The sequence below is a fragment of the Melospiza georgiana genome, chromosome 24 (assembly GCF_028018845.1).
Source record: "Melospiza georgiana isolate bMelGeo1 chromosome 24, bMelGeo1.pri, whole genome shotgun sequence".
Lineage (NCBI taxonomy): Eukaryota > Metazoa > Chordata > Aves > Passeriformes > Passerellidae > Melospiza > Melospiza georgiana.
The window spans coordinates 2162853-2185885 of record NC_080453.1 but is presented as its reverse complement, the minus strand read 5'-3'; the positions used below and the strand labels follow the sequence as shown (position 1 = coordinate 2185885).

The window sequence follows — 23033 nt, the reverse complement described above, 5'->3', positions numbered from 1 at the left end:
CCTGAGCCAGTTTGGGTAAGGGGGGTGGTGCTCACCCCCTGAGCAGGGATTACCCCACTGCTTCAGGTTGCAATGCAAGATGTAACCAAATGCATGTTTTCAATCCCCATCTTCATAAACTGCTATAAACAGGTGGGGCAGTGTTCTTTATCTCTTCTTTGACTCACCCAGATAATGCCCTCCAGGGGAGATATCTTCTGTGAATGAGCCATTGAGTGTCACTGCAGGACTGATAAAATTCCATCATCCCACTGTGGGATGCTCTGCCCAGGGGGAGGATCCAAGCATTCCTACCTGGATATAAGCTGAGCCTTGCAGCACCAGGAGCACCTTGCCTACTGGATTCCCAGAGGACAAGAGCTCCATAACCACCACTGGACCTCCAAAGGAAGACCAGACCCTTCTACAGGATCACTGCTTTGACAGAATCACATTCATCACTCCAACAGGACTGCAGCCACAATTTAATGGGACTGCTGCCACCACCCTGACCAACAGGGTGTCAGGTTATATCCTGACTCTGTCAGTTTAAGGCAGCGTTTCTGTATCATTGCCTTGATCTTCATTTTCTTATAAAATTGTAATTGTTGCTTAGACTCTCAGCCTGGTTTGCCTTCAAACCAGTACAAAAGACAATGTGCGCACCCTATGTTTTCTTCCTAGAACAGGATTTCCCATTTCCAAGTCTTGTGTGGCTGGAGGAGGATGCTGCGAGGAAGAGGAAGGAGCCCTGGGACACCCAGGCAGGTGAGGAGCAAGTCAGTGCCCCTTTCTCCCTCTCTCCTGCTCCATCTCCCAGCCCAGCATGGCCCCTGTCTGCAGGACAACCGTGCTGCCAACGCTGTCCTGCCAGGGATGCACTGGGGGGATCTCCTTCCCCTTCCCTGTGGCACGGAGGCAAATCCCATCCTCTCCTTGTCCTTCCTCCCCAGAGAAGGAGCTGAAGATTGAGACCAGGGAGGAAAAATATCCATGGCAGAATGTCATGGAAGAGGGAGTTTTGAGTGACTCCAGTGCACAGTATTCCAATGGAGAGGAAAATCCCCAGAGATCCCACAGGCAGAGGGGCTCTAAACCCAGCCCAGGGTGCTCTGAGGAAGAAAGACCCACTCTGAGCCAGGAAGGTGGACAGAGCTTCAGCCAGAGCTCAGAGCTGATGGTCCCAGAGCAGCTTCATGATTGAGAGAAGCCCTGCAAGTGCTTGGAGTGTGGGAAGAGCTTCAGGTGGAGCAGCACCCTAATCAGCCACCAGATGATCCACACCAGGGAATGGTCCTACAAGTGTGGGGAATGTGGGAAGGGCTTCAGCGACAGCTCTGCCCTCATCAGGCATCAATGCATCCACACTGGGGAGAGGCCCTATGAGTGTCCCCAGTGTCAGAAGAGGTTTCTGAGAAACTCCAGTCTCCTCCAGCACCAGCGGATGCACACTGAGGAGAGGCCCTTCCACTGCCCTGAGTGCGGGAAGGGCTTCAAACACAAGTCCAACCTCATCATCCACCAGCGCATCCACACAGGAGAGAGGCCCTACGAGTGTACCCAGTGTGGGAAGAGGTTCCAGACCAGCACAGATCTCTGCCTGCATGAGCGGACTCACACCCAGGAGAGGTCTTCCCACTGCCCTGATTGCAAGAAGGGCTTTAAGAAAAAATCCATCCTCATCACCCACTGGCATATCCACACTAGGGAGACACCCTACAGGTTCTCCACATCATGGGCAGAGCTTCTCCATGAGCTCGGACTTGACCAGAAACCAATGGAGTCACCAGTAAGGGAAGTTGCGCAAGTGCCCCAACTGCAGGAAAGCTTCATGCCCTGCCCAGCTTCTTTCTGCATTGTAGGTCCCACGTTGGGAAGAGACCTGGGGATCCATTTTCCCTGTGATCCATGCTGGGAAGAAAGCCATCCCTTTTCCTGCCCGTCCCAATGACACGATGTGGCACTGAAAAACATGAGAGTCTGGCAATGGCCCTGTCATTACATCTACTCCCACCTCAGGTCATTGCCAGGGGCAGGAAAGGGACACTCTCTCTCTCTCTCTCTCCCTGAGGAGAAAAGTGTCCTTTCCAGGAAGGGGAAATTGTGGCCAGGAAGACCCAGTGAGTTGTGTTTTAGCTTTCCCTGTAAACAGTTTTATTTATCCATTCTGTTATCAATATTGTTTCCGTTCCATTTGTTCCTTATCTCGTTGCTGTTCCCAATAAATTGTTCTTATCCCAGCCCAGGATCTTTGCCTTTTGTGCTTTTCATGGGAGGTGGGAGGGCAGCGAGGGCAGCGCCGTTTTAGAGGGAGCATTAAATTGGGGAATCCCATTCCTGAACCCTGGCCCGTGAAAACCGAGCATCCCAGCTGGTCCCAGCCCTGGTGGCCATGGCAACAGCCTTGGGAGCAGGTCCCTGGCTGTGGCTGTCTCCGTTCTTGGCTGGTGTCCCAGCCTGGTTAGGCTCAGGACAGCCTTGAGGCAGCCCGTGCTCAAAGGACGAAAGGAGTCTTCAGGTTTTTCAGTTCTTCAGTATTGTTTATTAATTCTTATCTACAACGTTGTCTCCCAGCCTGACAGAGGTCCACACAGCAAGACAGCCATGGGCACACTGACCTTCCTCTGGGGAGCCATCTATTTTTATACTAAAAACTACATACAAGATATTTACCTTTTCCTTCCAATACCTTTTACCCTTATTGACAAGTGCAGATTCAGTATAATCCAATCCCCAAGTGCCACCATCACCATCAAAGATGGATGACAAGATGAAGAAGAAGAAGGACAGGACACGCCCTAATTCCTCCATCTTGTCTCCTAAAACCTCCCTGTACAAAGATTCTAAAACCTGTGTTTTCACCCTATAATTAATCTATCCCTTCACCACTTATCCCCGTGTGATTCTCTCATCCTCATACAGGTGCCACATCCCGTGCAGGGTCAAAGTCTAGCCACCAAGTGCTTTTGGACACGTTCCAGGACTTCCGAGCCCCACAAGGGTTGTCTCGGCAACTCTGGACATCAGGAATGATATGCTGAGTTCCCACAGGGATATGGGAACCTCTTCCCTCTGGTGCCCAGGGACAGGAGTGGAGGGAACGGCTGCAGCTGAGTCGGGGCAGACTCACGTTGGATATCAGGAAAAGGTTTTTGCCCAGAGGCTGCTGGGGCCCTGCCCAGGCTCCCCAGGGAAGGGTCCCAGCTCCAGGGTTCTCTGAGCTCCAGCAGCGTTTGGACAGCGCTGCCAGGCCCAGGCTGGCATTGTTGGGGCATCCTGTGCAGGGCCAGCAGTTGGACTGGAGGATCCTGATGGGTCCTTCCCAGCTCAGCCAATTCTGTGGTTCTGGGATCTCATGAGCCTGGGGATGGGACTGCCAATGGTTGTCATGGCAACAGGCTCTGGCTGCAGGCCTGAGCTGGTTTCCATGGCAAGTACCCCTGTCATGGGGTCTCCATGGAGCTGCCAAGGGACTGAGCATAGCAACAGGGGGCTGGTGATGGTTTTTATGGAAACTGAGCACAGCAACAGGGGTCTTGTGATGGTTGCCGTGGAAATAGACCATAACAACAGGCGCTTGTGATGGTTGCCTGCTAAGGTTCAGATTTGTCACAGGCCCTCAGAGGGGTTCCATGGAGACTTTCCAAGAGTCTCCAGGCTGTTCCAGAGCTGGAATGTCACAGGCAGAAACAGGGGCTCCATGGAGATCTCCCAGGGCTTTCTGGGATGGTAAAGAGCCGTGGGGTCAGAGGCAGTCACAGCCATTCCATGGTGACATCTTAGGGGACCTTGGGCTGCTCAGGCACTGATCTGTCACAGGCACTCATGGGGGCTCCATGGTGACATCCCAGGAGTCCTCAGGCTGCCAAAGAGCCAGGATGTCCCAGACACTCACAGGGGTTCCTGTCATGGGCACAGTGGGAGCTTCAGGCAAAATTTATTAGAGAATCTTCTGTTGAGTCTCAAGTTTCTGTAAGGATCCCCAATAGCCCCCACAGATCCCCAAATGTCACCGTTCAATCAGAGATGTCATAGACTCAGAACAGAAGGCTAAGGGCTAAAAGCCACCTGTTTTTTCAATTGTCTTCTTTTATATCTTGGTTTGCTACAGGTGGACCTCATTGGTTATTTAATCAACACATTTTACATGATTGGCCAATTAAGAAAACACCCTTAATTAAACAACTTTATGGAAAACAAATAACGTATTACAAACACTGTCGTGGCACCACTTTTTGATGTTTGTTTTACATTGGGCCTTTCTAGGGGCCCCTTGGATGGGGGAAACCCTCCTACAGCAGTTCTGTGCCAGGTAAAAGGAGATGCACGGGACTTTTTCAGTCTTCAGTTTCTTCTTTATTGTTATCTTATCTAAAGTGTTGCATGCTGTCCACACCAGGCTCAGCACGGTGAAAAAGCACCGCAAAATGGCTCTGAAATGTACGGTTTCAAGGTCTTTTAAAGTTGCCTTATCCAATTAACTCTTAAAATGTACATTATTTCTACTAATCTACCAATAACTCATCCCTTGACTGTCTACATTACCTCTGCACTGTGTTTTCCTTGACCAATAACCCTGTGCCACCAACACTGCAGAAAATGGAGTAGATAGAGAAGAAAGGGACTACACCTCAATTCCTCAATCTGGCTTCCTATCTACACCATACTAAAAATTCCAAAACCTAAATTTCTCACCTAAGGGACATAGCATACTACCCTCTAATCTATTTCACACTTTGGTAAATTCTAATCTTTCTCAAAGTCCTGGAAGTCCTCTCCATGGGTGAAGTTGAAATACAGTGTTTCTCTGGGGGTCAGGACCCCTCAGAGCAGACAGAGAAATATTCCCTGTGCCTTGGATTCCCACACATTTAACCTAAAATCCTTTAACCCTTAACATGTGAAGTTACCCAAAAATGTTCCAGGTAAGTAGCATTAGAAGGAAAAGAAATAGAACACAACAGAAAGACAGAAGATCCATAAAAAGACACACACATAAGTACCAACTGCTGGGATTCCAGTATTGCCAATAGAGGAATCCCAGGACAAGGCAGGATCCAAACCACGGTCTGGCTTTGTGCTCTGGCTTTTAACCCCCTGGGCCTTCATGGTCTTGCCCCTGGGGTGGGACTGCCAGTTGCTTGTCCAATCAGAGTCAGGGTAGCACCAGATACTAGTGTGTGATTGATTGATTAACAGCTGGGCTAATCAGAGCTGGGTTAACATCACCCCCTGTTGTGTGATTGACAGCTCTGCCAGACCAGGGCTGGGGGCAGGGCTCTGTCCCACCACAAACCAAGGCCTGACCTGGCCCTGGCCCTACACATGCATTCTGATCATCCCAATGTGTCTCAGGACATCGATCTCATCCAGCCTCTGACAGCGACCACAGTGACACTATGGAACCCCATGGAACCATGGGTCAGTTGTGACAATGCAGGTCCAAAGACACAACGGTGACACTGGGGAACCTCATGGAACCAAGGGTACCATTGTGCAGATCAGGGCGCTATGGATGGAAGGGTCGGTGATCAAACATTGGGGCCCATACAAACAAGGAGCCCTTGTGACATAGCGAGGCCGCATGGAGCCAAGGGACTCCTGTGACTGTTGGATCTCATGAAACCAAGCCATTGTAACATTGCAATACCTCATGGAATCAAGGAGAATACTGTGACAGTGTGGGAACCCATGAAATCAAGGGAACATGGAACAGGTCTGCCTTGTTTGGCCTCCTGGGGACTGTCTGACAGGTCCCACTGAATCTGACATTTCAAGGGCCACTTCCCATCTGACCGTGAAGCACTGGGGCTCCATACTTTTCCCAATACGGGAAAGAACTGTCATTCTTGTCTAGGCTCTCATGGCTGAAATTTGGATTCCACCTCTAAAATTCCCTATATCCAAGGGTTACTCCCGGACAAAATCTGCTAATACAGTCAAGTCTGGCTAGCCTCTGCCTCTGGTGACTGCCTCTCATCTGCCCCGGGGCTTGGTTGTTTCCTTCCTATGGAGACCACTTTGACACTGCAGGGTTTTGTGGAGCCAAAGGGCATTGTTACACTGTAGGAACTTGTGGAACCAAGGGGATCATTGTGACACTGTGAGTACTATGGGTCCAACGGACCATTGCGACATTGTGGGGTCTTGAGGAACCATGGAGTCCATTGAGACACTTTGGGGTCTTCTGAAATGCAGGGGACATTGTGACACTGCAGAGTACCATGAATACAAGAGACCATTATGACACTGCGGAGCCTTGTGGAACCAAGGATATCATTGTGGTTCTGTTGGGCCACATGGTCCCAAGGGGCCAGTGTGAAGCAGTGGAGCTTTGTGGAACCAAGAGGCCATTGCTGCATTTCAGGGCCTTGTGGAGCCAAATGGCTGTTGTGATCCTGCAGTGCGCCGTGGATCCATGGAGAGCACTGTGGCATTGCAAGGCCCCATGGAATCATGGAGACCATTGGGACCCTGCAGGGCCTCATGGAGGGAAAGCATCATTGTGACACGACGGGAAGTTGTGGGAACAAGGGAATCATTGTTGCACCACTGGGCCCCAATGGAACCAAGGGGCCATGGTGACACAGCGGGGCTTCATGGGACCAATAGACCATTAGGGCTCTGTGGGGCCTAGTGGAACCATGGAGACCATTTAGTTCCTTTAATACTTGTGTAAGCAAGGGGCCATTATGACAACTGAGGGCATCATGGAAGCAAGAGAACCATTGTGACACTGCAGGGCCCACTGGAACCAAGGGAACACGAAATAGGTGTGGCTGCCTTGGTCTCCCAGGGATCACCTGACAGGTTTGGCTGACCGTGGAATGTGAAAGGTCACTCCCATCTGACCTTGAAACACTGGGGCTCTGGACTTTGCTTTGTATGGAAAAGAACTGTCTGTCTTTTTCAGGTATACATGGTAAAACTTTGGATTCCACTTCCAAATTCCTGTGTATCCAAGGATTGCTGCCAGACAACAGCTGCCAGGACAGACAGGTCTGGCTGGTCTTTAACTCCTGAGTGCCAGAACTCACCTGTTTTCCAAGCACTGGAAAGGGCTCTCTGATTTTCTTTCTATGGAAAAATCATCCTTTTCCAGGCACAAATGTCTGAAATTAGGATTCCACATTCATAATTTTGAATATCCAGGGGTTGGTCTAAGCAAACCTGCAAGACAGACAGGTCAGGCTTGCCTTGGCCCATGGTGGCTGCCGTTCATCAGCTCCTGAAACATGGGGCTCTGTGTTTTCCTTCCTATGGAGACCAATGTGGCATTTGGTAGCCTTGTGAAATGAATGGGCCATTGTGACACTGCAGAGCACCATGGATCCAAGGGACCTTTGTGACACTGTGGAGCCTTGTGGAACCAAGGACATCATTGTGGCTCTATTGGGCTGCATGGTCCCAAGGGGCCAGTGCAAAGCAGTGGTGTAGTAGTTAGCCCAGCTGTAACTCAGACTCAGCCAGATTTTACCCCAAAAGAATTGGGCATGAGTTTCAAGCCCTGGAAATCATTTGTTTAATTTAGGGTAAGCTTGAGAGTTCCCCCATAAGCCTTTAGTGTTGTTATGCTAAGTTTTCCAAGTTCTACTCCCCAATTGGTTTATTGGTTACTTGTTTGCCCTATATGGTTATTATTCTAGAGTGTTCTACCCCAAGTGTACATGTTGTTGCTTCCCCTTTGTCTCGGGTCTTTGGATCCTTCCCCTCATACTGTGCTTGACTTCTCCATGTTTATTGTTTTTCACCCTGGAGTTAAAGTTTCTTTTAAACAACTCCATTGATCCTCCTCCTTTTCATTTTCCCCACCCTTGCCCTGAAGTTAGGGAACCGGAGAGGTTTGTTGCAGCCACCTTCATTGTAACATTTGGCACCCAAACAGGGACCATTTAGGGCTCCCTGTGTCAGTCACATCAGCTGGGGTTAGCTGATGGATAGAGCAGTGCTCCCCAGGATTTTGGATTGTGACAGGCCCAGTGGATCCATCGTTGCTTCGAGGGACCTTGCCCAGAATCGGCAGGAACAATGATGCTTTCCCCTGCATAGGTTTGCAGGTGGAATTGGGAAAGTGATAGACATTGATTGCCCATTTTGCCACTGTGTTTTTACAATATGCACCCGTGTACCATAATTGATTTGGAGTGTTTCAGTATTGGATGATATGGAGTATTGGATGATATCTAAGAGATGGCTTTGAAAGCTTTTATCCAGGTATCGGATGGTAGCATCCCCAGTTTGGACTACCTTGGGTGGCTGCAGCTAAACCTTTAGGACAATTAGACCATCTTGGGTGCCTGTTAAGTAAGCAAACTAATGCTACCTCCCTCACATTGAGTGGCCTGCTCTCAGACATAGAGACCATCAGACATGCCACCTTGCAGAACAGCGATAGAGTTTTTACTCTGGGCACATGGGCATGGCTGTGTAGGCTCTGAGGGTATGTGTTGCATGAACCTCTCCAGCCACAGCGAGTCAATCCACAAGAGCATTCAGGTACTCAAGGAAGGGTTCAAGCAGCTTCAAATGGAAAACAAAGGCCGGTTCAAAAAACTCTTCCAATCCAAGGGACTAAAGGGTTGGATGATGTCTAGCTAAACAGGACTATTATTTTCTTAGTGGTTGTTGTTGTATTGTTAATAGCCCCATGTTTGTTTGGATGCTTGTAGAAAGTCTTACAAAATTCTTTCAGTCCCATCTTTGTTGTAAAACAGAAAAGGGCAAGATACCCAACACAGGCTTCTCATGGACTCCTTGGAGGAGAGAGATGGTGGTGGCCAGGATGTTACAAAAACCTCTCAGAGACTCAGTGTGGGAAGGAAAATCCTTAAAAGTACCTAAAAGTATTCTTAAATCCGTTAAGAACCTTAAAAACATTGAGTATCTCAAGGCATTAATGAGCCCCACTGAGTGTCACTGCAAAACTGTCCAGGGACTCATTAAAGTAGATAACTGGGGCCATGATTGCACAAACCTCTCACAGAGTCTATATCAAAAGGAAAAAACCAAGTACCTTAAAATAACTGAAGTACCCTGAAGCATTAATGATACCCACTGAGTGTTGTTACTGACAAAGCCTCTCCAGGGACTAATTACAGCAGATAATTGGAGGCCATGATTGAACAAAGCTCTCAGAGACTCCAAGGCAAAAGCCAAACCCAAAGTCCTTTGAAAAACGTGCAGTCCTTCGGAGCATTCAGGAACCCCAGGGCCATTCCTGAGCAAGGCTCCCCAGGGACTCCTTCCAGCAGATCATTGAAGCCACTGAGATGTGGGCTATGGGGGGATGCGGAGGGCAGGACAAGGGGCTGACAGTGCCCGGCCTGGCTGGGGCTGTGCCAAGAGGCCCCAGGGCCTCAGGACAAGGTGTCTCCTCACAGCCCTTGGTGGCACAGACCCTGCTGTGCCCCAGGGCACCAAGACTTGGCTTCTCTTTGTCTCCAACTGTTATCACTGCCTGCACTTCTCTGCTCTGCCTGGGGCCTGGGGACACTTTCTCAGTCGTGTTCCTCAGTGGGACCCATTAAAAGTCCAAGAAACTTTGGAGTTGGATTCTGAATTGGAGTTGTGGAGAGGTTTCTTCAGCTCCCTCTCAGGGACTGATGTTCAGGGCCTGAGCACAAAGTCCCAGAGGCTCATTAAAGTCCTTGTGCTGTGTCTGTGCTGCTGAGCTGGGCTGGGCTCTTGGCACAGAGGCAGCTCCTGGTAACCAAGAAGAGCTTCAAAAGCACATTTCTCTTAGTGAGCAGCTCTTCTGCCAGCCCAGCAGGGCTGGGGCACTGCCTGCAGCCACCCTGGGCACAGCACAGAGGCACAGAGAGCTTCAATCAGTCAGGGCTGGGAAGGTGCTGAGAAGTGCCTGGGACAGAATCACTGCCAGCCCTTGGCACAGGAAACTCTGGCTGCAGGACAATGCAGCTGCAGCTCCTGGAGCCATCTCCTAAAGCTGGAACATCCCAATGCCTACAGACCCTGTGAGTACAAATCTGAGTACTTCTGGTGCAGGGGAGGTGAAACGCTCATGAAGCTCTGACATGCTGAGGGGTTCTAGTCAGTCATAGAATATTTCCAAGACAAGGATTTTAAAAGAAAATAGGATATTCCTAAGACTTTTTATTCAGTTTCCTACTTTTGGAGCATGGCAAGGAGAGGGATAAACATTTAAGGTTGATTAGGAATTATTAATTATTTGTGCTGGCAAGAGCTTGAGATATCCAAACTGTTACTTTTAGTGATCAATGGATTCAGAGGAGATCCCTAATATCCTTGCAGCCACTCTGCCCATGGACAGCACCAACATCACCTCTGCTGGAGCCATACGGCTCAGTCTGAGCTGTTCTTTCTCCAAGCTGCAAACAGAACCTGCCCGCAGCCAGTGCCCTGCAAACAGGCAGGGTTCTGTCAGGCCAAGGAGAGTTCCCAGAGATTTGGGGTCTGTGAGTGCTGGCACAGGGAGATCAAGCACAGGGAAACACCTGCAGGAGGAAAATCTCCAGGAAGCAGAGAGAAGATCAGGCAAGGAGAGAAAACAAAACCCAGCAATGCTGTGGCAGGGAGAGTTTAGAGATGCCCACAGGATCCCCTCCAGTGCAGCCCCTCCCTCTGAACAAGCCCCCTACTTCCTGTCCCCCAGCCAAGCCTCTGCCCTCAGGGCTGGGGCTCAAAGGCGTGCAGCCCCTCCTGTGCAGGCAGGGATGCAGCAGAGCCGTGGGGCAGCTCTGCAGCCCCGGGCCCAGTTCCCTCTGCAGTGCACAGGGCTGGGAGCAGCTGCCCAGCACTGGGGGCTCTGGCAGGGGACACAGCTGGCTCAGGGTGACATTGTCCCCAGTGCCCGGCTCTGGGCAATGCTGGCAGGGCAGCCAGGGAAGCAGCTGCATCTCCCTTCATCCAATGCCATCATAAGAAGACTTGGAAGTCTCCCTGAGATTTCAGTCCAAGCTGGGAGCTTCAATCCAAGATGCAAACCTTTCCTAGAGCATCTCTGAGTTATAAGATTGCCGGGGAAAGGCAGAGGTGTTGTGACACTGAAAATGCTGCTGGGTTGGTGAAATGAGCAATGTGAGTCCTTGGCTACAAATGTGGAGCTGGGCTGTGGTGGATCCGCCTGCTCTCAGCTGTACCTGGGACATTTTTGAGGAAATCATGTGAAGCTGATTGAACTCCACCTGATAAAGTTTAAAGCCCAGAGAAAATCTGAACAGGTAAGAATGAAAGACCATTTCCCCTCACGCTCCTCTCATCCCTTTACCTCACAGAACTTGTTCTTCCTGATTGCAGGAAAAATGTTGTGGGTTTCTGATATGCAAGAATAACAGGAGAGACATGGAGGGAGGTCAAAAAGAAAACCTCAGAACACTTAAACACAGAAGTAAGTCTGGGTGTGTTACAGAGAAGAGTGTAGGGGAAATGGCTTTGATTTTGGTTACAGGTATCTCCTGTACTTCTTCACTGTCCTTTATCCATGAACAGGTCCCCATGTGCAGCCACAGCAAATGTCCAACAGCAGCTCCATCAGGCACTTCCTCCTGCTGGCATTGGCAGACACACGGCAGCTGCAGCTCCTTCACTTCTGCCTCTTGCTGGGCATCTCCCTGGCTGCCCTCCTGGGCAACGGCCTCATCATCAGCGCTGTAGCCTGCGGCCACCACCTGCACACGCCCATGTTCTTCTTCCTGCTCAACCTGGCTCTCAGCGACCTCGGCTCCATCTGCACCACTGTCCCCAAAGCCATGCACAATTCCCTCTGGGACACCAGGAACATCTCCTACACAGGATGTGCTGCTCAGCTCTTTTTCTTTCTGTTCTTCATCTCAGCAGAGCTTTCCCTCCTGACCATCATGTGCTATGACTGCTACGTGTCCATCTGCAAACCCCTGCACTACAGGACCCTCATGGACAGCAGAGCTTGTGCCCACATGTCAGCAGCTTCCTGGGCCAGTGCCTTTCTCTATTCAATGCTGCACACAGCCAATACATTTTCCCTGTCTCTGTGCCATGGCAATGGCCTGGGCCAGTTCTTTGTGAAATCCCCCAGATCCTCAAGCTCTCCTGCTCCAAATCCTATCTCAGTGAACTTGGGGTAATTGCTGTGAGTTCTTGTTTAGCATTTGGCTGTTTTGTGTTCATTATTTTCTCCTATGTGCAGATCTTCAGGGCCGTGCTGAGGATCCCTTCTGAGCAGGGACGGCACAAAGCCTTTTCCACCTGCCTCCCTCACCTGGCCGTGCTCTCCCTGTTCCTCAGCACTGGTATATTTTCCCACCTGAAGCCCCCCTCCATCTCCTCCCCATCCCTGGATCTGGCCCTGTCAGTTCTGTACTTGGTGGTGCCTCCAGCCCTGTACCCCCTTATCTACAGCCTGAGGAACCAGGAGCTTAAGGCTGCAGTGTGGAGACTGATGACTGGATGCTTTCAGGGACATCAAATTGCTGGCCAATTTCTGACAAGCATTTGTAATAAAAGTCATCTTTGATACTTCTAGATAGTTTAATTTTGGGGGTTGTTTTCCTTTGTTTTACTTCTTTTCATATTGTCCAGTTGTTTTCCTTTGTTTTACTTCTTTTCATATTGTCCACAAAGAAATGCCACTGTTTATGCCATTTCTCATTTTATTTCTCTCCACCTTCCCTGTTACCACAGATTTTGCCTATGAGGGACTGCACCCTTGGTGGCTTTAAATGAACTGAAGGATCTCCCACCAAAGTTTTCTGCAGAGATGCCCTTTTGTTGCCTTCTCTGGAGCTGCAGCAGCAATGTCTGTGCGCAGAGCTGGGGACAGATAAGGGCTGGCCCAGCAGCTGTGCCCAGCAGCAGCAGCACTTGGTGTTGCCAGTGCTGCTGCCGTGGCCTTGCCCCACTGCCCTGGTGGCCCTTGTGTTGCTGTAGGGCCTGAGTGCTCTCGGGGCCGGGCACAGTCCTGGGGGTGGCAGTGCTGGGGCTGCAGCAGAGACAGGCCATGGGCACTGCTGGGGCAGCGCTGATGCCTCAGGCCACGCCCTGGGGGCTCCAGGCTCCTTGCCCAGGCTCTCTCAAGAACACACCCAGGCCAATGCTTAGCACAGAAAATGCCCGTGAGCAGCCCCAGGCTGGCCGTGGGCCGGCTGGGGGCAAACAGCATGGCTGGGGCTCTGCAAGGGCCCTGGGGCAGACAGGAAGCAGCAGCAGAGCAGGGGCTGATCCATCCCCAGTGCGCTGCACAGCTCAGGGCAGCGTCCCAGAGCCTCCTGATGGAGCTGCCAACAACATCCCCCCTCTGCAGCCCTGGCCTCTCCCCCAGCTCACACAGGTGCCCCATCCCTGTAGGAACAGACACGGCAGCACTGGCTCAGCAGCGTCTGTTTGCATTGCACAGAGCAGGCGGGAGCACCCCCATGCTGTTGCTGTGGGGACATGAACCTGAGGCAGCACAAATGCCATCAGCCCCTGGGGCTAGCAAGGGACACCAGGGAAACCATTCAGCTATGTCCTGGTCTCTGCAGTCAGCCAGAAAGTTTGTTCCCATCAGCTGGGAGTTTCCTGTCCCACTGCAGACACTGTTGCTCAGAGCCAGGGCTGCCTGGCAGCCACCCCCAAACTGCCCTGAGCATTTCCTTTGCTTCACCTTTGCTTTCTTTACTCTTCCCTTTTACAAATTTCTTCCCATTGCCAACCCCTGCTCCCTCCCCTGCAAACAGCCCATCCCTGTTTGCCCTTCCCTCTCTGGCCCCATTCCCCAGTGCAGTTCCTGACTTGGCACCATGGGAATGTCCCGTGGGGAGAAGGATAATCCTACAAGTGCTGCAGGAATTGTCTGCAGGCTCCTGCAGTGCCTGGTGCTGCTCCCTTGCCAGAGGCACCTCAGGCCAGCGGGGCACATCTGGGCTGCTCTGTCTGGCTCTGGGGCTCCCTGTTCTGCGCAGTGAGGAGCAGCTGCAGAAGCTCTGCAGGACTGACAGGATGGGCTTTGGTTCTGGCAGGAGAAGCCGAGGGACCTGGGCTGCTGGTGCTTCTGAAGAGGAGGCCCAGGGCTCATCCTGCAGCTCCTCCAGGGTCGTTTCAGAGAATCACAGAATCAGCAAGGGTGGAAAAGACCTTGGAGATCATCAAGTCCAACCTGTGCTCTGACACCACCTTGTCTCCCCTCAGCCTTTTCTTCTCCAGGATAAACAATCCCAGCTCCCTCAGCTCCCTCAGCATCTCCTCACAGGACTTGTGTTCCAGACCCCTCACCAGCCCTGTTGCCCTTCCCTGGACATGCTCCAGCCCCTCCATGTCCTTCCTAAATTGGGGGCCCAGAACTGGACATAGCACTCAAGTTCCTGCCCATCCAGTGATAAGCACAGGGAAGGAATCCCTGCCTTGCTCCTGCTGGCCACACTATTCCTGATCCAGGCCAGGAGCCATTGGCCTTCCTGGCCATCCTGGGCATACTGCTGGCTCCTGTCCAGCCTGCTGTCCATCAGTCACTGCAGGTCCCTTTCTGCCTGGCTGCTGTCCCGCCACTCTGTCCCCAACCTGTAGTGCTGCAGGGGTTGTTGTGGCCAAAGTGCAGCACCCAGCACTTGGACTTGTTAAACCTCACCTTGTTGGATTTGGTCCCTGGATCCAGCCTATATAGGTCCGTGTGCAGAGCCCTCCTACAGAGCAGCACTCCCAGTCAACTTGGTGTTACCACGGTTCCATGAGGCCATCGAATGTCCCAATGGTCTCCATGATTCCAGGAGGCCTCCCAGTGTCACAATATCCCTTTTGTTCCATGGGACCCCTTGGTGTCACTAAGTCTCTTGGATCCTTATACTCCACAGTGTCACAACGGTGCCGTGGTCCCCCAAGGCCCTGCAGTGTCACATTGGATCCATGGTTCCATGAAGTCTGGCAGTGCAGCAATGCCCTCCTTGGTTCCAAAGTGTCACAATGGCCTCTTGGTCCCAAGGGCCACCACAGTGTCCTTCATTCCAGGAGCCCCTGATGAGCAGCAATGGCCCTTTGGTTCCATGGGGCCCTGCAGTGTCACAATGGCCCCATCGTGACACCAGGTCCTGCTCTGTCACAGTGCTCTGCATGGTTCCACAAGGCCCTGCAGGGTCACAGTGGCCTCTTGGTTCCATGAGGCCTCAGAGTGCCACAATGAGTTCCTTGGTGCTGCAGTGTCACAATGGAGCCCTGGTAACAAAAGATCCTGCAGTGTCACCAGGGACCCTTTTTTCCATGCGGCACCACAATGTTCCCTCAGTTCCCAGAGTCCTTGCAATGGAGTAATGGCCCCTTGATTCCATTGTCCCGAGGCTGTCCCAAGGGTCTCCTTGGTTCTGCAGTGGCACAAAGGCCCCTTGGTTCCACAAGGCCCTGTAGGGTCACAGGGGCCTCTGTGGTTTCACCAGGACCCAGACTGTCACAATGGACTCCTTGCTTCCATCCAGCCCCACAGTGTCACAACGGCCCCTTGGCTCTGTGCTGCCATGTCACACACAGTGTCACCATGGTCTTAGTGCCACCAGGCCCCGCAGTGTCACAATGGCCCCTTGCTTCCCCAGGGCCCTGCAGTGTCACAATCATCAGAGAATAAACCAGGCTGGAAAAGACCTTGGAGAGCATAAAGTCCAACCTGGGACCCAACACCACCTTGTCACCCAGACCATGGCACTCAGTGCCACATCCAGTCATTCTTTAAACACTTCCAGGGACAGTGACTCAGCCACCTCCCTGGGCAGCCCATTCCAATGCCCAATCACTCTTTCTCTGAAGAATATTTCCTTATGACCAGTTTAAATGTCCCCTGGTGCAGCTGAAGGTTGTGTCCTCTTGTCCTGTCACTGTTCCCTGGGAGAAAAGCCTGACACCCACCTGGCTGCACCCTACTGTCAGAGAGCTGTAGAGAGTGATGAGGTCTTCCCTGAGCCTTCTCTACTTCAGGATAAACAACCCCAACTCACTCAGCTGCCCCTCACTGAACTTGTGTTTCAGATTCCTCACCAGCCTTGTTGCCTTTCTCTGGAAAAGCTCCAGCCCCTCCATGTCCTTCCTGAAGTGGAGGGCCCAAAACTGGACACAGGTCTCCAAGTGCTGCCCAAACAGTGCTGAGCACAGGGGAAGAATCACTGCCCTCCTCCTGCTGGCCTCACCATTCCTGATCCTTAGGAGTGCAAGGGATGAGAGAAATGGTGAGGAGCGGGTGGGGACAAAGTGTTATTGATTGTCAGCCATGAAGGGTCTTGATCTTCATATCTGTTAAGACTGCATTAAAAGGTGGTGGGGATCAATATCAATTTGACAATGCTGATCCTAAACTATAAACAGGAAAAGCAAACAGGAAAAAACGGTTCTCTCGGCTTTTTTTCAGTATAGCAAATTCACTTCAAGTACACTTTGGAAATTTGTCTAATTAACCAGAGAAAATGAAAAACTCAGACTATTCATTGGGGACTTTCTTGTTTGGGTGTTTTGAACAAATGTTTACGAGCCTTTTCCAGTGAATTCCTGAAAGGTCCTGAAAGAAAGAAAAGATCTCTGGAGTAATAAAAGTCATCAGCAAGCTCCAAGTGGCTGAGGATCCATCCCCATCAGAGCAGCAATGAAAAGAAATGGACACAGCTTTGTGGCTTCCCCAGCTTTGGCATGGGCCCTGGGCCTGGAGCAGGAGCAGCTCTTGAGGGTCCCGAGGCCAGAGGTCTTCTGCTGTCCTGGGCAGATGGGATGGCAGCAGGGGCTGCAGAGATCTCAGCACCTCAGGCAGAGCAGAGCAGGGCAGCCAGGGAGCCTCCTTTGGCCTTGGCCAAGCACCTTCCCCCATGGCTGGGGCTGAGTCCTGTGGCAGCTGCAGCTGCTGCTGTGCCCTTGCCAGGAGCTGAGTCCGTGGGGCAGTGCCCAGAGCAGCCTGGCCTGAGCAGAGCTGTGGGGCCAGAGCCGGCTGGGCAGGACTGGGGAGAGGCCCTTGGTGCTGCCCAGAGCTCAGGGCAGCTGGCAGAGCTTGCAGAGGCTCCGAGAGCCTGGCCCAGAAACCATCAGTGTCCATCTCAGCCTGGTTGAACGTGCAGGGGCAGGACTCAGGCCAGGCCTTATGGGGCAGGGCCAGTGCCTGTGCAAGGCATTGCAAACAGGCAAGTGGCCCAGAGAGGAGGCTGCTCTGTGCCCTTGGTGGCATGGACAGAGCAGGGAGGGGGCCCAGGACATTTGTCAGCGCCAGACTCTGTGCCCAGCCCTTGGCAGCCCTGGCTGCTGAGCCCAGCTTTGGCCTGGGCCGAGTTTGGCTGTGGCCCAGCTCCATCCTCCTGCAGGGCTCAGGGCCTGTTCCTGGCCATGGCCAGCCCTGGTCAGCCTCTCTGCTGGCCCAGAGGCCAGCAGTGCCCTGGGCAGGGCTGTCTGTGCAGCCCCACAGGTGCCAGGGACTCTGCAGGAGCTGGAAGAGGCTGCCCAGCAGGGAGGCCATGGGGCACAGAGCCCCAAGGCTGCTGTGGGCACCACAGCACAGGGGCCATTCCCAGCCGCAATGCTCCTGGCCTGGGCTGGGCCTGCACAGGGGCTGGGCCACCATGGCTGGGCCAGCACAGGGCCACAATGGGGTCACGCAGCCACTGCCGGGGCTGACAGCAAGGCCAGGCACACACAAGCAATTGCTGAGCATGGCCTGCCCTGGCCCCGCCTGACTGTGCCAAAAGCAGAGCTCAGCTGCCCTTGGGGGCTGCAGCAACACTCCAGAGCCCAAAGAGCCTCCATGGCTGTGCTGGAGACCAAGGCTGCAGCAGGGAAATGCAGGGCTGCTGAGGGATGGGGAGGGCATTGAATTCCAGCACACACCTCAGCTCTCTGATGATCCCAGCACCATGCTGGGCCCTGTTTCAGACTGCAGCAGAGCAGATGTTGACGGGACAGGAGCCCTGTGGGGCTGTCAGGGATCTGCACCTTGCAAGGTGCTCTGCTGTTCCTCAGGTGCTCTCAGAGAGATTCAGTCCCAGCTTGTCACCTCAGGGTACAAGTGGCACTGCCTGTTCATGGGCACACAACTGATGCCTGCCTGGAACAGGGGCACAGGTTTTAATACTTGTTAGTTCAATAATATACAAGCAAATCTTTATTATCTGGGTTATTTGCATTCTTTTAAGAAGAGGCGAAGTTTTCCCACCAGTAATAGGAATTTCCTGGATCTACTGAATTCTTCTACTGATGGCAGGAGAAGAAATGCTCATCTTCCCCTCTACTTGTGTCACCAATATTCAGTCTAATATTTCATGACCCTCTTTCTTCAGGTCTTTTCAGCTCTCCTGTTTAAATGGACATGTCTAAGGATGTAAGAGCCTAAATGAGAGATGCGGGACTCTAGGCGGCTTTTCAAAATGCACTTTATTACATCCAAGATGTTACAGCAGTTCAGGGTCATGGGCAACAGAGCCTGTGCCTACAGCTGTCAGCTCCAGCTGCAGGCAGGCCTGGAGACCCCTAGTTTAGGTTAGAAATGCATTATATACTTTTCTTTGCTGAGCATCTTAATACAGTAGAACCAATCCAGACCTGAACTTTTATCTATAGCCTATCATAACTACTGTCATTACCATAAATGTTACTATTCTCCAATCACTAAAAGTTAGTACATTACAGTTTAAGCTAGAAGTTGTTTTTCAGTTTTCTTGTAGTAGAAAATTCTGAGATCTTTTTTGTACTTGCAACATCTTCTGACTTGTTTGCCTGTGCTACGTTTCTGCTAGGTAAAAACCTCCTTTTGTTTGAGGTGGGTTTATCCTTTGCTGTAAGTCATAAAAATCCCTTCAAACAATCCTTCACCTCCTTGGTTATCCAGTAAGACTGGCTCAGCAATTCTTTTCTTCTATATCAAAACTTGCTTCCATTTCTATTCCTTCTTCAGATTCTACATGCAAAAACGTTTCTGCAAAGCATACATATCTGTGGGACTTTCTTGTCAAACTTTCATTTCTCCCAACATAAGAATATCTCTTCATTAGACCAGATGGATCTGACCTTTCCATTGCTCTCAGAGTTTGTCCTCCAGATGCTCTCTGGTCATGTCCTCCAGATGCTCTCTAGTCATTCAAGTGCCTCTCAACTGACTGGTTTCATGCTTTGAGCTGCAGGGAGGTGCCCAGTCTTTCTGATGTTCACATAAATATCACATTAGTCAACAGATTATTGTGTTTACCACAGAATTACCTTTTCTTATGTCTTTGTCTAAAACTGTTCATGTACAGAAATCCCTTGGGGATGGTGGACATGTCAGATGCTGCTGGGACATCCCAGAGATCTGAGGGAAGAGCTGTGATGGTTATTAAACTGTTCAAATGTTCAACTGGTGTTTGTTGCCAAGAAACCTTTCTGTGCCTCTGAGTGTCACCAGTCCCTGAGCCCAAAGGACACAAACCTGATAAGTTGTGGTTCCCGCTGCAGGGGCTGCACTTGGACCTTGGCTCTGCACAGGACAGCTCTTTATCCCCTTTCTCTCTTTTCCTCCCTCTGGGCATGGAGGGAGCTCCTGACTTCAGCCTGTGACTCGTGTGTGCAAAGAGCAAATCTGGGCAGAATTGGGGCAGGGAGGGTTTGGGGGGACCTTGGGATCTGTGCTGGGCACAGAAGGTGTTTTCCATTGCTCTGAGACTGTCTGCTGTGGAAAGTGGATTTAATATCCAGCAGACGAATGACTTTTGCATTTGATAGAGCCATGCCTTCCCTTGGCTTTGTTGGCTGACAATAAATGAACATCCCTCTGTGTCTCAGGCAGCTCCTTCTGCAAGGAAAGCAGGTGGGAGTTGGAGCCAAGGAGCTGAAAGCTGCAGGTGCAGCCTGGGCTGGAGGGAGCTCAGATTTGCACAAGGCTGCTCTGAGTGCCAGGGCTTGGATGGGGGAAATGGTGGGATGAGTGTAGGGACAGAGTCTGATTGATTGTCAGCCATAAAGGGTCTTGAATTTCATATCTATTCAAACTGCCCTTGGAGGCACTTGGACACAGTGTCAATTGGAGATTGCACTTATCAATAAATAAACAGGGGAAAAAATCCTAAACAGGACCTAAAAAATGTTTTCTCACTGTCTTTTTAAATAGAACATATTCAGTTTGAATACATCTATGAAATCTGTCGAATTAACCACAAAAGGTTTGAAAACTGAAATCAAATTATCTCCAGAGGCTTGGCTTGTTAAGTTGTTCTGAATGTCAATGAGCCCTTGGACACTGAATTCCTGCACTGAAGAGCTGAATGCTGAACAAGCCTCTGGAGCAGGAAAATTCAGCAGCAGCCTCCAAGTTGCTGAGGATGTCAGCAGCCCCCACTGAGGCCATCCCTGCCCAGAGACCGTGGGGGAATGGGCAGACAAGGAGAGTGTCCCTGGGGCTGGGGCAGCACAACTCAGAGGCACCAGCGGCTCAAGCTGGGAAATGGAGTGTGGAATGTGGCTGGGAAAGCCCTGCCTGTGCTGTGCCAAGCAGGACACACAAGCCCTGACTCCCATCCACTAAAAAACTCTTTCAATGAGACATTTAAAAGGAATTGCAATTGGTTGTGTCCTCTGAGTTGGACTCACTGGAGAAATACCAACAAGCGATTCTCAGGAGCTCAAAACAACAAACAGCCTTTACTGGCAACTTTAGAAAATCAGAGAAACTTGGCAAAAGGTGTATTATGAATTTGTAATGCTTTTGGTTTGTTAATTTGAGATTTTTCTAATCTTGAGATTTCTTAATTAATGTATTGATGGGTGTGATGTGTTTTAATGTTGGTTAATTATTTATGTATTTATTTTGTTCTGAAATAAAATTACGAGAAAGGCAAAGTAGGCTTAAAATTTTAAAAGTGTATGAAGCAAATTTCATTAAAAGCAGCCTAAAGAAAAAAGGTAAAGAGAATTAAAATATACTCTTTGGAAAAATTTTTTTTTCTTTACACCTTTTTCTTTTTTCTGGCAATGTAAAGAAACTAAACTTAAAATTTGTTGTTGGTTTACTATTTCTAGAATAGCCTTTTTTTAGTTTACTTAGGGAGACAAGTTTTTCTTGTTAAGGTTATGGAGATTATATTACAAGAGGAAAATATAGGTTTTTTTGTAGTTCCTAATTTTGACATGGATAATAGTTGTCTGGGGAACTTTGCTATTGTGAAGTTGTTTTTATTGCTACAAGCTTTTTTACAGCTTGTTAATGGGCTATGTCGACGTATGGCGTATTGTTTTAAAAATGAGTTCTTTAGAGGTAAAAGTTTTATTATTTACTTTTTGAATTATTTTTATGTCTGGGAATAGAGATCTTCTCTTGGGGGTACTGGATTACTTTTTATTTTTCTGCTAAAACTTTTGATGAAATTACAGTAATTTTAATATTTCTTTATTTTAATATAGAGGGTTTTGTTTGGCAGTATTTTTGAATATTTTAATTTTTTATAGTTTGATGTGTTTTAAAGAAAAAGTTTTTAAGAGCATTTTCGTTTTAAGACTAAGGAATTTTTTCTTCATTTTTATTTGGGATTTTACTTCTCCTTTACTGACTTTGATGGTTTTATGGATTTTTTTAATATGTTTGTATTTTCTTTTTTTCTTTTACTTGAGGGAGGATTGAAATATTGAAAGGGTTAACACCTGACCTGCTGGTAACTTGGGGTGGAAGTTGTGTTTGGGTTGTGTTAGGATTGGTTTTATGGTTGGTTTTGGGGGATTTTTTTCTTTAATTTTAGTTGAAGGGTTATTTTGAATGGGTTGTAGGTTGTAGGGGTTTTTGGTTTGAGTTGTACTGTGGGGAGGGGACTTGATGGTAAGATTTTAATAGCTGTGGCTGACTTTGTTCTAGTTGGAGTTTTGCAGCCTCTTTTGTTTTCCTGTTTGGTAGTTGTTGGGGTTTTGTTTGGTCAGAATGGGGCCATTGGTGGTGGGGGCGGCCTGAGGAAGGGGAAGGGGCTCCGCCCATGGCAGGGTTGGTTGGTTTGGTTTGGTTGAGATGGGGGGGCAGGGTTGGGGCTCACTGCTTCTATGTTGACTGGAAAAGAAAGAGGAGGTTCCTGGGTTTTTTCATCTTTAACATATGTGTTTCACAGAGGTGTGAAATACCTTAGAAAATCTTAGTAGTTTAACAGATTGTCAGTTACACAAAATGTTTTGTATTACTTTTTAAAATTCTTCTCATGTCAAACTATGACAGACATTCAATCAACAAAAAACACGTCTCAAAGCATTGACTTGGCCCATTCAATTTCACAAATTCTAAGCCTATTCAATTTAATGTTATTCAAAATATGCAGGAGCAAAGAAACAGAAGAAGACACGGAAAGAGAGAAAGACAAAAAAGATGCAGAGAAGCACACACACAGCTACCAACTCCTGGATTCCAGCAATGTTCAGATGGAAATTCCAAGAGAAGGTTAGGTCAAGATGTGTGCTTGCCTTGTGGTCAGCCGTAAATGCCCCTTGGTCTCCCTGGGCCCTTCCCTCCGCTGGGACTTGGGCTCATTTGGTCCCTCAGGAGCTGGGCTGGGTGCTGCAGAGGTGTCTGTGGAGCATTGCCAGGGACTGGCAGACACTGCTGGGCTGGGATAGAGGCTCTGGAGGGATTGGGGTTCCAGGGCAGGGCAGTGCTGGGGTTCCAGGGCAGGGCAAGGCTGGACCTGTCCCTTTCTCCCAAGCACATGAAATGTTTTGAGCCAACAATCTCCTCCAGTCTGTCACAACAGGGAATGTTGGAGGTGAAATCCCAATTCTGGCCATGGGCATCTGGACTAGAAGGACAGCTCTTTTCCATAGGGAGGAAAGCACAAAGCTCCAGTGTTTGGAAGGCAGGTGAGAGCCTCACTGGGCCAAGGCCATCTAGATTTGTCAGGAATGGCAGATTTTGTCTGGGAGCAGTCTTTGGATTTAGGGAATTTTGGAGGGGGAAGCTCAATCTCAGCCATGGGCACCTGGAGAAGCAGGACAGTTCTTTCCCAAAGGAAAGAAAGCATGGAGTCTTCCCCAGTGTTTTGGGGACAGATGAGAGCTGACGTTTGTGAAACCATTACCAGCCAGACTTGTCCTGGCAATATTCCTATTGGCACAATCCCTGGATATCAAGAAATTTGGACGTGAAATCCCAATTCTGGCCATGGGTGCCTGGA

At 50.0% G+C, this 23033-nt stretch overlaps 1 pseudogene; it reads left to right on the top strand.

The window, feature by feature from the left end:
- The first annotated feature begins 1423 nt into the window (after positions 1-1423).
- On the top strand, positions 1424-12451 carry LOC131093047 (olfactory receptor 14I1-like; annotated as a pseudogene).
- The last annotated feature ends 10582 nt before the right edge of the window (positions 12452-23033 follow it).